The 17,646-nt window shown below is 40.2% G+C and overlaps 1 long non-coding RNA gene across 9 annotated transcripts in view; it reads right to left on the reverse strand.

Moving 5' to 3' along the window:
- The window catches only part of LOC144287966 (uncharacterized), an 846,727-nt gene that overhangs the window by 693,122 nt on the left and 135,959 nt on the right, over positions 1-17,646 (reverse strand). For 8 of the 9 annotated variants that reach the window (XR_013355881.1, XR_013355880.1, XR_013355876.1 and 5 more), the window contains 2 exons: positions 1,097-1,156; positions 355-487 (listed from right to left, as the gene is read on the reverse strand). This is a non-coding gene — a long non-coding RNA (uncharacterized LOC144287966). The remainder of the gene's footprint in view (positions 1-354; positions 488-1,096; positions 1,157-17,646) is intronic. The other variant, XR_013355883.1, reaches the window with a different exon arrangement.

A 17,646-nucleotide genomic window follows, 5' to 3' on the forward strand; every position in this document is an offset into this window, starting at 1 on the left:
TCTCCACATGTGCATGCATCTCCCCACTCTCTCCCTTTCCAGCACACACGTGTTTGCACGCAAGCTCCTGAAATAAACCAGGAATATGCTTACAGCCGCAAGACCCCTTTCTAAATGTGGACAGTTCATTTCACTTGGACATGGATGATTGTAATTATACATTAAATCATTCAACTGTGATCATGCTCTGTGCAAGGAAAAATTTAGGACAATCATACACATCATTATCTTAATCTTATAATAATTTCTGGTGTGCATGCCCCCTAAGGTACATGAAAGTGTTAACATTTAAATACACGATTTATAGATGTCTCATCATAATGATATCTTGTACTGTCTCAAGAATTAAGATACCTCTAATGGAAACGTTGTCTCTTGATTTCTGCTTCTCCATGGTCCCCCTTTTGCCTGGCCAACTGGATTTAATCATATGTCATGGCTTGATTGGGTATTGGTTCCTCTCAGGAGGCAAAAAGGTCTGTTTCCTCTAAGATTTAGAAAAGCAAAGCATTGCTGGGTCATTTGTAATATTATCGGTGTGTGTGGGGCAGTGGGGAGGCTGTAAATAGTAATAAATATACATGGGTCCTCATCACTTTTACTGAAAATGAATAGGCAGGAAAAAAATACCCAACTGATCAGTAGGAAAATATGTATTTACTTTTGCTTGCTCAAGCTTGGGAATGAGTGCAGAAGCAAGCTAGCTCTGGGACCAATTTCTCTTTGCCCTTGCTGCCCTGCAAATGACATTCTTACCAGACCATTAAGAAAACTGTTATAACTTCTAGTGAGACCACCTGCTAGGTCTCAGTGCTGGGACGATTACATCTATCGGAAATAATGACCCATAACTAGAATAAAACACATTAATAACATCACATTTACCCAGGATAATGCATTTCACCATCTTATATTGCAGAGACCAAGTTAATCAGTAAAAGCATTACCAAAAAACGAGAACAACTAAGAGGCACAGAGTAGGTAATGAATATAAAAGCAAAATGTTCAGACTATTTCTTTTTTTACTTCTAGAAGTGAGAAGGTACGTAATGGGCAGTAATGGATGGAGCACTAGTTTGGGAACAGGTAATCTTACCTTCTGTTTGTAGATTCATATGCTAAAGGAAGGAGGATCTTCAAGTCCATTCCTCTAGACCTAAGAGAAAACAGGAGGTTGCGAGGTTTAATGGAAAGAACTCTGGATTAAGAGTTAGGTGACTAGAGGTCTTATGCTCCAGCCCTGCTATTAATGAGCTGTGTGACCTTGGGCAATTCACTTCACCTCTCTGAGCCTCAATTTCTTATCTGTAAAATGAACAGCTTAGACGAGGTGATCTCTGAAATCCCCTCCAATTCTCATATGTTGTGATGCGAAGCAGAATGTCAACCTGACATGGGAATGCTTTGAGGTGTAATAAAAATGCCTATAAAATGATGGAGTCTCAAGATCCTTAGAAATGCAAGTAGAAAGGGTTAGATTGCAATGGCATCTGGGAGACTACTTTGACATAATGGACTGAGGCCCCAGTAAAACTCCAAGACTTTAGAGAAATCCTGCATCAGCACTGGAGTAAGGCAAGTCTGTGGTTCTTCTAATATTTATTGTCATACATAAATGCTTGGCTTGATTGTAGCTTATTTCAGGAATTTTAATATCTATAATAACAGAAAAAAAATGTAGTACTAAATAAGATGGATTATACAAGCAAGATGAACCCCAGCTATTAAGATATTTAACACACCTAAGAGTTCCACCGTACAATTCCTTATTCTTAGAGGTTAAGAGAAGACAAGAATAGGAAATTAGTTAAGTGTCTTAAAAGTTTTCAATCTCTCTCATAATTTTCTGCTTTGTTTCTATGACTGAGTACTTCCATTTGAGGAAACACATTTCCTACCTCACCACAGTGGCATTTCCACTGAGGCATAAAGTCATCAGGAACAACTGTAGGGAAATGTATATGATGAAACGCAAAACTCTAAAGGTCTTGGGACCAATGCCTAGTGTGTGTCTTGTCTCCTTCATCCTGGTTGGCAGATGCTCCATTCTTTTGACTGTTGTCAGTATTTTGGAGGAAAAAAAGAGCCCGTGACCTTTTCATTTTAATCAAGACTCAAAGTGTCAAGTTGATTTTAGGCAAAAGGCAGAAGTGGGTACAGTACATGCTGGCATTTTGCATGCGGAGCCCCAGTGACACCTGCACATCAAAACCCCCTGGGACACAAAAACTCTAATTTTGCTACATAATGCTGTTCCATTTTAGCCTCACATTATTACTTGGATTGAATTTTAAATTAGTCTACTTACAGAACAAATTACTATAAGTTTAATTTCCCTTTTCCAACAAATCCCGCTGCAAGCTCCAGGCACATGAAGCCAAGAGGGTTATATGTTTTGACCAAATACAAGTGAAATAAAATAACCAAATCATCTAATTCTCCCTCAAAATAAGCACGTAGCCCACTTATACTAACAGTCTTTGGTCTAGCCAGATTTTGGACAAACAAAATCAGAAATGGTTCTTAAGTCAAGCATCTGCCTTGTTACCCTAAATAAAATACAGAAGACAATAGGAAGGCTGATAGCTTCTTGTAATGAAGGCAAAAGTGATTGGAAAAAGATGTAAAAATTAATGATATCTGGCTGACATTATTTAAATAGACAATGGCTCTATCAATAAAAAGAACCCCTAACAAATGTGTTTCATGACAGAAATATATTAACCACTTTTCATCATCTGGAACCTTCATAAATCAATAAGAGATAATATTTACTCTATCCTACTGGGGTAGCTTTTTGTATTTCTAATAGAATTCATTTAATTCTGGTTGCCATAGTTACGACAGAGTTTTGTTTCATCATAATTGCTGCACGTTAGTATATAAACAGCTGAACTGTACCTTCCACCAGCAGCACTCATTTGTGAATAAAGAAAATCCCTTATCATAAAGTAATTGAACTCGAATTCAAAATATACCGTCAAGCCCTTGCTCTCCTCAGAGAGTTGGCAAATACTTCTCAAACTTTTTTTTAGCATAGTTATCTCTGAAAGGCACATCAATAGTACAAGAAGAATTCAGAGGAAGATTAAAAATATTTAAAGTGATACAGAGGTTTACAGAATTTAAAATAACTTATTCTTGGTCTGTACCATAAGTCATAAGGAAAAAATTTGACCTTCAGGCTATTGGCCTAGCTTTTTTTACCAAATACCTGCCCATTCGTATAGATATTAAATTTGAAATGTGTTATTTCCCAGCCAATTTATCCACAAAAAAAAAACCCACAACCCAGAGGAATTATTGTTAACCCTGATATACTTTTAGCACTAATTTCAGAGGCCACAGAATAAAACAAAAGGGAAGGATGTATCTTCTTGTTACATCCTTAAGGTTGCATCTATCCAGGAAATGTAAAAGCAAAAAAGGAAGAACTGGATCCCACAACTTGGGAAACAGGGTATTTAGAAATCATATGGAAGGGACGCCTGGGTAGCTCAGTGGTTGAACACCTGCCTTCAGTTCAGGGTGTGATCCTGGGGTCCTGGGATCGAGTTCCCTACCAGGCTCCCTGCATGGAACCTGCTTCTCCCTCTGCCTCTGTCTCTGCCTCTCTCTCTGTGTGTGTCTCTCATGAATAAAAAAATAAAATATTTTTAAAAAATGAAATCATAAGGAATAATATTTGTACCCAAAGAAAACCTCAAAATTTTCATAGACAAAAGTCAATAATCTATGCCATAGCAATTAAAATGTCAATTCAAAATAAAATAAAATAAAATAAAAGTCAGTTCAGTTAAAGACACGACCCTTTAAATTTTGAAAAACAAAATATCTCTGGTTACCACTAAATCTTTTTAATGTGTATTTGTTTAATAAAGTTCTGCAATGCTGCCTATGAAATCATGAGAATACGGGAAGACAAAAAAACCCACCTCAATCAAAATTGTCTTTTCCCATAAAGAGGCTTAAGACAAATAGTTGTAAGCATGTTATTTTGAGAGATGCACAATTTTTAAGTAGCTGAGGATATCTCAAGATATTCTAGAAAGGAAAAGTAAAAATACGTATTTTTGCTTATTCACCTTATACTTTTCCTTTCTAGTCAGGGTTGCCATTCAATATATCCCACTGAAAACTCATTTTAGTCTATATCTGTAGTAGTTATTGTTTTAAGGTGGAACGATTTCCCTGTATATATTAGATATGAAGCATGACTGTTTTCATGGTTTTATTAAAGTATACGATTTTGAATATGAATAAGACATGTTCATAATTCAAAAGATACAAAGATAAATAAGATGGTTCTTGATCAAAAGGAGGCAAACTAGCATCAGCCTAGTAGAAAAACTTAGTAGAAGAATGGGGAGAAGCATTGGGGTAATACTAGGTACTATGGGCTCTTTTCTGAATGAGCTGAAAGAAGTTAAGAGCAATGTCAGTCAACACGGCAAGGACACCTGTCCTTCGCAGGACGTGAAAAGGCTTCAAGAGGACAGTGGCACTTGTGTTGAATATCCTGGAAAGGTAGTGAGGAATAATCAGATATTCTGAAAGAAGGAAAAATAGCAAGAATGAAAAATGAAGACCAGGACAGAATATGTGACAGTTCTTTCTAGAACCTTGACTGATTTTTAATAAATGTTGGTATAAGCAAACACAGATTATGAGTTGGGGTATCTGGGTGGCTAAGTTGGTCAGTTGAGCACGCAACTCTTGGTTTCAGCTCCATTGTGATCTCAGTGTCCTGGGATCAAGCCCTGTCTGGGGCTCCGAGCTCAGTGGGGAGTTGGCTTCTCTCCTTCTCCCTCTCCCTCTGCCCACCCCACCCCCTGCAGGCATGCACGTGCACTCTGATCTCTCCCCTCTACCAAATAAATCGTTAGAAGCATTATCAGAAGTACAGATTATTAGAAGTAAATATTGCAGTCTTCACAGCAACGGTTGTGAAAAACTTAAGTCAGTTTTTGTAAATTGAGGGCAGAGGCTATTTCCGGCAAGCAGTAGGAGCCTAGGAAGACATGGCATGCTGTTTGAGTGATGCCAGGCAGCAGCTGGTGGGGTGAGGAACGGGCTTTGCAGACAGCCTGTTTGGGTGCGAATACTTGCTCGAACATTTACTCACGGAGCAACTGGAAAAGTTGCTTAACCTCTCCATGACTGTCTCCTTATCTAAAGCAGGAATATTAGCGGCGCCTACTTCTTAGGTTGTCATGAGCATTAAAGAATTAATAGGTTCAGAACACTCAACCTAAAGCCTGGCGAATATAAGCACCCAGTGTGTCTTAGCTCTTATTTTTATTATGTGGAGCAGGGCTGAAAATACTTTTAATTCCGATATAGTGGTGGTGTTTTTTGTTTTTTGTTTTTCTTTTTTAAACTGTCTTTTCTTTAAATAATCCCAGCCCCCTCTGGATCATCTAAGAATTTCAGTAATGGTGGGGGAAACTGAAGTAAATGAAACTGGCCAATTAAAGATAACTTCCAATTTAGAAGTCTCCTTCGAGTTTCTTTTTCCTCATTGCAGCAGTTCTAGGATCCAGCTGCACTTTTTAATCATATGAAGATTTCTTTAAAATACTAATGCCAGGATCCCACCTCCAGAGATTCTAATTTAATTGGGCTTGGCCGTAAGGAGTTTTTAAAAGCTTCCCAGGTGATTCCAATGTGCAGCCAAGGTTGAGAACCACTAATCCAATGGGTAAATCATCTGCCAATTTGAAATTCAAAATCCCTGTAAGAGCTGGTTCGTGACCTCTCAGGGGATTTTTCCCCTCCTCCTGTTCTCTCTCCCTCCTCGCTGGTACAGGGGGACACGGTGACTCCCCGAGGTGAGGAGCCCCTGGCTTGGGGCTGTGCTCCACTTATCAGGGAGTTGGTCTCCTTCTGCTCCTGGGAGGCCTTCTCTGCTGCCCCTGAGCTGTGGTCCTGGGATGACCCCTGACTGCCCCATCAGGTCTTTATGGGCACTTTGCCAGATGTGCCTCTGAAGCCCACAGCCCCCCACACAGGTGCCTCAGGCTGCGATGATGGCCACCCCATGCTCTCTAGCCTCTTCCTCCTGGCCCGAAGGCTGTCCGTTGGTCACTGGCACTCTTGACACCTCCCTAAACCACCTACTCCACCCCAACACCAGGCATGTGGGAACTCCTAGGCCTCCTGCAAACTCTACCCAGGCCATGGGGCCCAGGGTCCTTTTGCAGGCAAATCTATCTCAACATCTCTTTCCCTCTGCTCTTGCCAGTCCACTGGGCATGGATCTCTTTTCCTGAGGTCACATCCTCAACCCCTCCTATGTCATAGCTTAAGGAAAATTCTCTGATCTGAGTCTCCTAGGTTGTGCTCTGGATCTGGAAAAGGAAGATTTTGGAGATTCAGCAAAATCTTCTTCTTTTAGCAAGCACCAGCATAATTGACTCTCTGGTCTTCCGGACCCCAGAAACTTCATTTAGTCAAAATTTGTTCTTTTTAAAATATTTTATTTTTTATTCATGAGAGACACAGAGAGAAAGAGAGAGGGGCAGAGACACAGGCAGAGGGAGAAGCAACTCCATGCAGGGAGCCCGACGTGGGACTCGATCCCGGGTCTCCAGGATCACACCCTGAGCTGAAGGCAGATGCTCAACCACTGAGCCACCCAGGCGTCCTCTCAGTCAAAATATGAATAGGCCAACTGTCTCTCTTTGTATTTCTGCCCTAACTTTCCTGCCTATGTCCCTCCTAAGGTAGTGGATGTATCTGGATAAATCAGAGGACTGCTCCATCCAAGGAAGTATTAAAAAATTAGCATATTTCAAACTGTATAATGTCTATAGTGTCCATAACTGAAAACAATCCAAACATGAATCTTCCACTAGACACTGAAGTATTTAGCTTTTGACCCAGTGGGTAGGATATGCCTCATGGTTTTCATACCATCAACTCCTTCCCTCTGCCCCTCACAATCCAAATCCAAGTGTGTGTGTGAGATTCCTGTTTCACTCGCTAGATGCTTTAGATTTTTAAGTCACAGCATGACAATATGTACTAATAATTTAAGACTAGGACTCATGCCGTGGCTATCTAACCGCCACCCCAGCTAAGAATATAGAGTACGCAGTAAGAATTGAAAACTATTTCTTGATTGCTCACAATCTATCCTGACATCCTGAATTCAGAGACTTGTTCTAAAAGTGTGTTTTCCTTTCCCTTTGGTCTCTTTCAGTCCTTCATGGAAAATAAATGCACCAAAGTTCTGGCTCCTCTCTCATTAATATTGAACCAATATCTGGAGATCCAAATTTCAGAGTGTGCTTCCACCTACAGACACCCTGACGGAGTTAACGTCGCCCCACACCTCAGAGACTTCACCCACCCCACCCCAGCTGTTCCCTGGCCCATCTACTCTGCTCCAGAATGCTCCAGGTATGACTGATTTCTCACCTTGCTCCCTTGCTAAAAATATATCCAAAGGAAGATTTCCATTTAAGAAAAACTGGAAAATTTGAGAAGAGGATACAGAAATACAAGCATCTGCTAATTACCAATGTTATCATTTTGGTATATTTCCCTTGAGTACAATGTAAATTATAACCAAAGATAGCTGCTTTCTTTTTTTCTTTTCTTTTCTTTTCTTTCCTTTTTTCTTTTCTTTTCTTTCTTTCTTTTGTTTGAGAGAGAAGGAGTACAGGAGGGAGAGAAAGATTTATTTTTTAAGACTGCATTTATTTATTCATGAGAGACACACACACACAGAAATGCAGAGACATAGGCAGAGGGAGAAGCAGGATCCCTTGGGTAACTCAATGCAGGATCCGATCCCAGGACCTTGGGATCACAACCTGAGCCAAAGGAAGACGTTCAAGCACTGAGCCGCCCAGGTGCCCCAGGAGGGAAAGAATCTTAAGCAGGCTCCACACCCCATGCAGAGCCCAGGCAGGGCTCATCCTCAGGACCCCAAGATTATAACCTGAGCCCAAAGTCAATAGTCAGACACAGCCGACTAAACCACCCAGGTGCCTCATTTTAGAATTTATAATGGTGATTTACTCATATTATTTGTCTTTCAAAATGTTTGTCTCCATTATTTTTACTCACAAATAAAACTATGAGGAAAATAACAGCAATACTATAAACAACAACAGAAAATAATACTAGACCATATAATTGCCATGCACTAGGCTCTTTAATGTGCATTGTCATAAAATCCTCACAGACACTTGGCATCATTCCCATTTTACAGGTGAAAACCTGTGCCAGAATGATTGAATCATTTGTCCAATGACATCACAAGTATCAAAAAAAATGGATTCTGCACTAAAATTTAGTTCTTCAACATTCAACTTCATACATGATTTTCCATATCTCCATGGAGAAAAAAAGACATCCTCAGAAGTGGAATCCAAAATTTAAACCACTTTAACTCTTTTATGCTTTCTCCCATATTTAAGAGGCTTTCCAGAAAGACTTTTTAAAATATTTACCAACCTATAAACAGCATATGGGAATACCTGTTTCACCACACCTTTTCTCAAATCGTTGCCAGTCTGAAGGTGAGAAATTGTAATTCACTGTATTTGATTATGTTTTCATATATACTGCTCATTTGCATTTCTTTTCTGAATTGCCTTTTCTTGACTCTTGTCCTTTTTTCTGAGATTTTTTATTGTGGATTTTTGAAGTGTATCGAACATACTGAAGCTTATAATCTTCGTCTGTCTTTCTATATTCCAAATATTTTCCCTGGATTGCCAGATTTGCTTTAAATTTGGAATTACACTCTTTGAGGACCCTCCACACAGTTTTCCAGAGTGGCTGTACCAGTTCACATTCCCACCAGCAGTGCAGGAGGGTTCCCCTTTCTCCACATCCTCGCCAATATTTGTTGCTTCCTGTCTTGTTAATTTTTACCATTCTCACTAGTGTGATGTGGTATCTCATTGTGGTTTTTATTTGTATTTCCCTGATGGCCAGTGATGCGGAGCATTTTCTCATGTGCTTGTTGGCCATATCTATGTCTTCCTCTGTGAAATTTCTGTTCATGACATTAGAGACACTTAACTCTGGGAAACGAACAGGGGTAGTGGAAAGGAAGGTGGGCAGGGGTTTGGGGTGACTGGATGACAGGCACTGAGGGGGGCACTTGATGGGATGAGCACTGGATGATATGCTATATGTTGGCAAATTGAATTCCAATAAAATTTTTTTTTTAATTTCTGTTCATGTCTTTTTCCCATTTCATGATTGGATTGTTTCTTGGGTGTTGAGTTTAATAAGTTCTTTATAGATCTTGAATACTAGCCCTTTATCTGATAGGTCATTTGCAAATATCTTCTCCCATTCTGTAGGTTGTCTTTTAGTTTTGTTGACTGTTTCTTTTGCTGTGCAGAAGCTTTTTATCTTGATGAAGTCCCAATAGTTCATTTTTGCTTTTGTTTCCCTTGCCTTCATGGATGTGTCTTGCAAGAAGTTGCTGTAGCCAAGTTCAAAAAGGATGTTGCCTGTGTTCTTCTCTAGGATTTTGATGGATTCTTGTCTCATATTTAGATCTTTTATCCATTTTGAGTTTATCTTTGTGTCTGGTGTAAGAGAATGGTCTAGTTTCATTTTTCTGCACGTGCCTGTCCAATTTTCCCAGCATCATTTATTGAAGAGTCTGTCTTTCTTCCAATGGATAGTCTTTCCTGCTTGGTCAAACATTAGTTGACCAAAGAGTTGAAGGCCCATTTCTGGGTTCTCTATTCTGTTTCATTGATCTGTGTATCTATTTTTGTGCCAGTACCACACTGTCTTGATGATCACAGCTTTGTAATACTGCTTGAAATCTGGCATTGTGATGCCCCTGGCATTGTTTTGTTTTGTTTTGTTTTGTTTTTCAATACCCCCCTGGCTATTCGGGGTCTTTTCTGATTCCACACAAACATTAAGATGATTTGTTCCAGCTCTCCGAAGAAAGTCCATAGTATTTTGATAGGGATTGGACTGAACGTGTAAATTGCCCTGGATAGCATAGACATTTTCACAATATTAATTCTTCCAATCCATGAGCATGGAATATTTTTCCATCTCTTTGTGTCTTCCTCAATTTCTTTCAGAAATATTCTGTAGTTTTTAGGGTACAGATCCTTTACCTCTTTGGTTAGGTTTATTCCTAGGTATCCTATGCTTTTGGGTGCAATTGTAAATGGGATTGACTCCTTAATTCCACTACTGGATAATTACCCAAAAGATACAGATGCAGTGAAACACCAGGACACCTGCACCCCGATGTTTATAGCGGCAATGTCCACAATAGCCTAAGTGTGTAAGGAGCCTCAATATCCATCAACAGATGAATGGATAAAGAAGGTGTGGTATATAGACAATGGAATACTACTCAGCCATTAGAAAGGACGAATACTCACCATTTGCTTCAACATGGATGGAACTGGAGGGTATTAGGCTGAGTGAAGTAAGTAAATTTGGAGAAGGACAATCATTATATGGTTTCACTCATACAAGGAATATAAGAAAGAGTGAAAGGGATTATAGGAGAAAGGAGGGAAAATGGGTGGGAAAAATTAGAGAGGGTGACAAAACACAAAAGATTCCTAACTCTGGGAAACGAACAAGGGGTAGTGGAAGGGGAGGTGGGTGGGTGATGGACACTGAGGGGGGCACTTGATGGGGTGAGCACTGGGTGTTATACTATTATCTTAGCAAATTGAACCTCAATTTAAAAATATATAAAGCCAAAAAATTTGAAATTACAGAGGATTCTAGATTTTGGTTTTAAATGTTTGATTTTCTGTTCCATTTTTTCTTTCATCGTTTCTTCAGTGACTATACTTACAAAAATCCTTTCCAATCACAAGTGGATAAATACCTGACAGCTTAATATCCCACTGCTCTGTGTGCTTCATTAGGGGAAGTCCATTGTGGTGTGCAGTATGCTCACTCTTCACTGGGATGGTCTGTGTAGCATCCCTGCCCTTCCCCTACGCACTTAGTAACCCTTTCTGAGACAGCCCCATCTCTTAAGTGGTAATAATACCTATCATGAAAAGTTGTCATGAATATTAAATAAAATAATATATTGAAAACATAACATGGCATGCATAGTAAGAACTCAATTAATAGCATTACTTAACTCACATGAAATTAATTTTTGGTTTAGTATATCAACATAGATAATTTAATTATTGCCCCGAATATTTGATTAGTTGTCCTAGCATTAGATATTTTAAAAATCTTTCCTTCTGTGGTATCTGTTGCTGTGCGGCTGCTAAATCTCTATATATGCTTGAATTGGACATGGAAAGGAGAGACCCTGTTATAAAGTGATTTATGTGCCTGTGTTCTCACTCACTCTAGGCTTAATTATGTACTACTCTTGGGAAACAATAGCTTAAACTTTTCTGCCCTGTACCTCACATAGAACAATCTGGTGACCCTATCTAAGGGAAGGAACAGTGGAACCAAGGGCTCGCCATAGACCCTATTAGCACCTGCATATTGGAATATACCTTTCTTCACCCTGACACACACAGATGGCAGGACCAACATGAACAAGCAAGCATAGCAGGTGACCTACATGCAGGACCACAGAGCGAGCTGCCCCCATCCATTCTGCCCACAACATTGGCAGAGAAAATGCATATAACTTTTCACTCTTGGTGTTCTGCTGAAGGCTCAGAGGAACAGAGGTAAGACAGTAGATCCAAGGAAGATTATTATTCTCAACAGATCTCTGTCTCTCACCCTGTTTATTCTCTTCTGCTCTGAAGGATACGTTGAATCACTTGCCCCAGATGGGGAGAGGCTACCTGAAATGATGCTTTCAAGTTGCCAAATTCTCTCCCCATGTAACCTAACTTGTAGATTTTTTAAAATGTTTTCCTCCAGCTATTTAACTTAGCTCTTATCCTACAAAAAGGGAAGAAAAAAAATCTTTAATAAAGAATATAAACAACCACACATAGATTTTTCACATTTCCTCTCAAGTTTAAGAGACAATAACTTTACGGTGAGGTAACCACTTGTCTTCAGACTAAGACCTGAATCAATATAAGCCTCCACAATCACAGCAGCCAGGGATCGTGGTTGAATTAGGTTGGGGAACGTCTAACACTCTCCACTTCCATTTCCACTCACCAATGATTACCATACATTTTTTTATTCTCTCCTAGAGTTCTGCTGCTACTTCCTCTGCCCTGGCCTCTGACTTAGCGTGCCACTGTGAAGTTTGCCTTGGTTCATTAATTCCTATGTAGGTTTCTGACTCTCCTCCAATTCACAGAGAGGATTTGTGGTTCTGGAAGGCTCATGGGAGCACCAACTCTGTGAGGGTCATTAGCCGTGCAGAGTCCCCTAGGCTCTGAGCTGCCGAATTCCTCAAGCACCGCTGACTTGGGTTTTCCCCTGGGTCTCAAGGCCACACATTGTACAAGACCCAAGATCTTAAAGCTGAGTGAGAAACTGAACCCCTCAGAAATGAAGGGAAGCCTTTAAGCCTCTATACCTCATTTACTGGCTCTTCTCTTTGTGGGTAGAGAGACCTGTAACAAACAAAGTCCCTTCACGTCTCAGCCACTGGGGTTTCTTGACTAATAGTAAAGCTGCCTCAGATATGCCATTTCCACAAGCAATCCTATTTCAGAAACAGTCCTTTGTGGCCGTACTTTCCCGTTAGTCGGGACAGGCCTCTGCACATCCCCAGTTCATCTCCATTCTCTGTTTACTCCCAAATCCCATCTGCCAAAAGTCAAGGATATCTCTAAAAACTCACACGGGCTTCTCTTATTTTACTTGCTTCTCATTCAGTCTACTTTGCAAAGAAAACTAGCTGAACATTTGAAACATCTCTGGGAAAAAAAAAAAAAAGGAACCCTGTAACCAGACAAGAGAAATGTTCCATCATCTCCTCGTCACCATTGTCATCATCACCACCATGGACGTCACCATCTCAAACAATTATATAATGCCTAGTGTGTGCCAAGCACTAACATCACTGTTTTATACCTACTAATTTATTTGATCATTACAACAATCTAATAAGGAAAGTGATAGTATTATCCTCGTTTTACAGACAAGGAATCTTAAGCAGAGAGAGAATAGACACCTGTACAAGGTCACAGAGACAGTAACTGGCCAAGGCATCTCCAATTCCAGCAGCTGGAGCCAGGCTGCCTCCATACCATGACAATCCTCCAGTGGCTTCTGCAAAACCCTGTCATCTTGTGTAACCAGTCTGTCTTCTGGGTTTACAATTGACTCTTGAGTGTACCATTATGGATTCACCCCTAATGAGACAGTCACTAAAAAATTTCAACAGGGCAGAGATAGCTTTAAAAGCAGGCAAGCATAAAAATTGATCTTGAAATTTCCACAACAAAATAGCAGTTTTGCCACAGGCATATCCAATAACTAAATTATAACAAAACATTTTAAGCAATGCAGTGGCATTGCCTCCCATTTTCTGAATGAAGAAACTAAAGGTCAGAGAAGTCAAATATCTTGACCATCGCCATACAGGCACAACCTGAGCTACTTGCCAATAGCATGCATGTTCTTTCCACTTTAATGCACTCTTCATTTAAGATACTCTAATAAGTTGTATGATACCCATAACATACTCTAATGAATTACTCTGAAACTTAATTCTAGGAGGCTAAAGTTTAATTCAAGGGGAAATTCTTTTCAACTACCAACACCCTGTGATACCTCTAGTGACAAAAAGCAGATCCACCATTTCCATGTGCTCTTTATTGAGTTCAGATGACCCTCTTGACATTCAAATGAAAGAAATGACTAAAGGTGGAGGTGTAGATAGAAAGATCCTATAAACATTACACAGAGATGCTTTGTCATGTATAATTCATAGCCAAACTTATAAAGGTTTCTGAGATGCAGCAAAGAGCTAAAATTATTTTCTTTGATTCCTATGTTCAGCCCATTGAATGATAGAATACCCAAATTGACTTGTCTGCTAGGTGACAGCTAATCAGTTTACCCAAAACTCATTTGCAAAGAGTAAAGTTTCACCATTCCCACTCTCTTGATCCACTGTGGTATGAAGTACTGAAAAAGAAAAGTTTTGAAAGAACAATAAACTTGATTCAAATCCAAGTTGTGTCATTTACTATCAGTGCAAATGTGGAAAAAATATCCAACTTCCTGCAAGTTTCAGGCAATTCATGTAGAAAATGATAAGATATTATTATATATTTGTTTAGATTAGGGAGCACTTGGGATGCCTGGGTGGCTCAGCGGTTGAGGATCTGCCTTCGACTCAGGGTGTGATCCGGGATCTGGGATTGAGTCCAACATTGGGCTCCCTGCAAAGAGCCTTTTTCTCCCTCTGCCTATGTCTCTGCCTCTGTGTGTGTGTGTCTCTCATAAATAAATAAATCTTTAAAAAATAGATTAGGGAGCACCAATAAATGCCACCCTATCTTCCATGCTTGAGTTTAGAACCAATGAAAAAATAGACATAAGAGAAGACCAATCCCTATTGTAGTGCCTAGTATATTGGTAAACCTGATGAGGGACCATGGCTTTAGTTGGGATCCCTAAATTGCTCCAAAAACAGACATAATTATTCATCCACTCATAGGCAGAGTAGGATGAACCCTAACAGCTGGGATCTAGTCCAAAGCTACTTAAATGGTAGACCACATCTATGTCCTGAATACCTGTGACCTCAGCAAGCTCAAGTCTTTCTAAAAAAATTTATCAACAAGATAAATCAGCCTTATCAGTGAAGAGACAGTGAGGATGCCAAGAGTGAAGTTTTCAGGATTTTCGGGGAAGATGGTGGTGTAGGAGGACCCTGAGCTCACCTCCTCCCAATGATACAACTAGATAACACCCACATCAGCATAAATTATCCAGAAAATAACTTGAAAACTGGCAGAACAGATTCTCTGCAACTAAATGTGGAGAGGAGGCCACATTGAAGAGGGTATGACATACACAGGCATAGTCAGGAGCAGAGCCAGGGACAGTCCCCCGGAGGGAGGGACACCATGAATGTGGAAAGGGAAGAGAAACAGACTCTCACACCAGGTAGCCCACACAGGTAAGATGAATCTCTGTAACATTTGGCTTTGAAAACCAGAGGGGTCAAATTTTATGAGTTTTTACAGTGAGCAGGGCTTATGCCTAGAACTTTAAAAAAAAATCAGTGAGCTGGGCTCTGGGAGAGCCAAGAGGGCAAAGGAAACTGAGTCCCTGCCCATAAAGAGATAGCATAACAAACAGCCCTGCAGAGATACAGCATAGAAGCAGCAGCTTGGAAAATGCCTGGAGTATACAGGAGAGTGACCTGTGTACTAATCTCAGAGCATGTGACAAAGGGGCAGAGATCACTGGGAGATGTCACAGGAACAAAGGAGCGAGCAGGGGCCATTTCCTTCCCTCACACTCCCAACCTAGACCCCCAACACTTGCAGGAACCAGTGCACAGTAACAACACTTGCTACTTAACTACTTCACAGCACATCCTACCCTCATGTCACCCTGCAGACATGTCCTCTACAGCCAGGTTTTAGCTCCAGGTCCCTCCCACAGCAGACTCATGTAAGCCTAGCTAACACCATGCATCCCACCCTACATGCTTCTGCAGATCCACCCCAACCAACCTGACCAGCTTCAATCCCTGCGGCTGCAGGTCCTCTCCTTCAAAAAGACAACACAAACCTTGCTAACATTCTCATGCCCTGCCCCCACATTCTCCTGCAGACCTGCCCTCTCCAATATACTCTTGTCCAGAAGTAGGGCTACAAGACTGACAGTGTGCAAGCCACCCTGACAGAGGCCAATACCACACCAAAGCAACCCCTGCCCCATGGAGAGGAGTTGTTAAGGGGAAGATAACCACACACACCAGTCTGACTGTGGACCCTGCAGACATCTAGTCTTACTGCAGGCCCCATCTACCAACCAAAGCTTCTCAGGGGATAACATAGTCTTACTGCAGGCCCCATCTACCAACCAAAGCTTCTCAGGGGATAACATCTAGTCTTACTGCAGGCCCCATCTACCAACTAAAGCTTCTCAGGGGATAACCCTGCAGTTCAGTGCTACCACATCTCTGGAAAACGCCTAGTCCAATTCAAGTCAATCCCAAGGCAGTCCCAGATTGGCCCACTAGCAACACAGAGAGCAAACCTTGCTCACAACAGGCAAAGAGAACTATTATAGATGACTGGACTGAAGGCAAACATAGCCCAACCACAACACCAGGGCACACACAATACACACAGGAAGCACCCTCGAAATGCCAGATTCTGGTAAATAGGAGACATTGCACTACAGGGCACTACTTATTCAGAAGGCCATGACTTTCAAGAGTAGGAGTCATAGCTGACTTTCTTAACATATAGAAACAGACACAGTATTAGACAAAATGAAAAAACTGAAGAATAGGTCCCAAATGAAAGCACAGGACAAAATCACAGCAAGAGACCTAAATGAAACAGAAATAAGTTAAAATGCCTGACAGATAAGATAAAGTAATGGTCACAAGGATACTCACTAGAGGGAAAAATAAAGGACCTCAGTGATACCCTTAACAATGAGATTTTTAAAAAAATAAATAAATAAAAAAGAAGAAATCAGAGATGAAGAGCTCAGCAGCTGAAATAAAAAATACAGTAGATGGAATAAATAACAGACTAGAGAAAGCAGAAGAAAAGATCAATGGCCTAGAAGACAGAGTATGGAAAGTGATTGAGCTGAATAAATGAAAGAAAAATATTAATACAAATGCAAATAGGCTTAGGGAATTTAGGAACACCGTCAAGCATAATAACATTTGCTTTATAGGGATCCCAGAAGGAGAAGAGAGAGAAAAGGGAGTAGAAAATTAATTTGAAGAAATAATAGCTAAAAACTTCCCAAATTTGAGGAAGGAGACAGAAATCTAGATCCAAGAGGCACAGAGAGCTCCCAACAAATTCAACCCAATGAGGCCCACACCAAGACATGTAGTAATTAAAAGGCAAAAAGTAATAATAGAAACATAATTTTAAAAGCAGCAAGAGGAAAGACAACAGTTACATACAAGGAAAACCCCATAAGGCTATCAGTGGATTTTTCAGCAGAAACTTTGCAGGCTTGAAGGGAGTGCCATGATATATTCAAAGTGCTGAAGGGAAAACACTTGTGGACAAGAATACTCTATACAACAAGGCTATCATTCAGAATAGCGGGAGAGATAAAGAGTTTTTCAGACAAACTAAAGCTAAAGGACTTCATCACCATTAAATCAGAAATGTTTTTAATGTTACAAGAAATGTAACAAGAAATGTTAAAGGAGACTCTTAGAGTTGATAGGAAAGACTGTCAGTCAAAGGAAGAAAAATAGGAAGCACAAACACTGTAAAAATCAGTCAAAGGATTCACAAAATAAAAGGATGTAAAGTATGACACCATATATCTAAAACATGGGGAAGAGCGGAGTAAAGAATGTAAGGTTTAAACTTAGGCAACCATTAACTTAGTATAGACTGTTATATACAGAGACATTATATACAAACCTAATGGTAACCACACATCAAATACCAGTTATAGATATACAAAAAATAAAGAGAAAAGAATCTAAGTATGTCACTAAAGAAAGCCAACAAAATATGAGAGAAGAGAATGAGAGAAGAAAGGAATAGAGAAAAACTACAAAAAAAAACC

The sequence above is a fragment of the Canis aureus genome, chromosome 17 (genome assembly GCF_053574225.1).
Source record: "Canis aureus isolate CA01 chromosome 17, VMU_Caureus_v.1.0, whole genome shotgun sequence".
Classification (NCBI taxonomy): domain Eukaryota; kingdom Metazoa; phylum Chordata; class Mammalia; order Carnivora; family Canidae; genus Canis; species Canis aureus.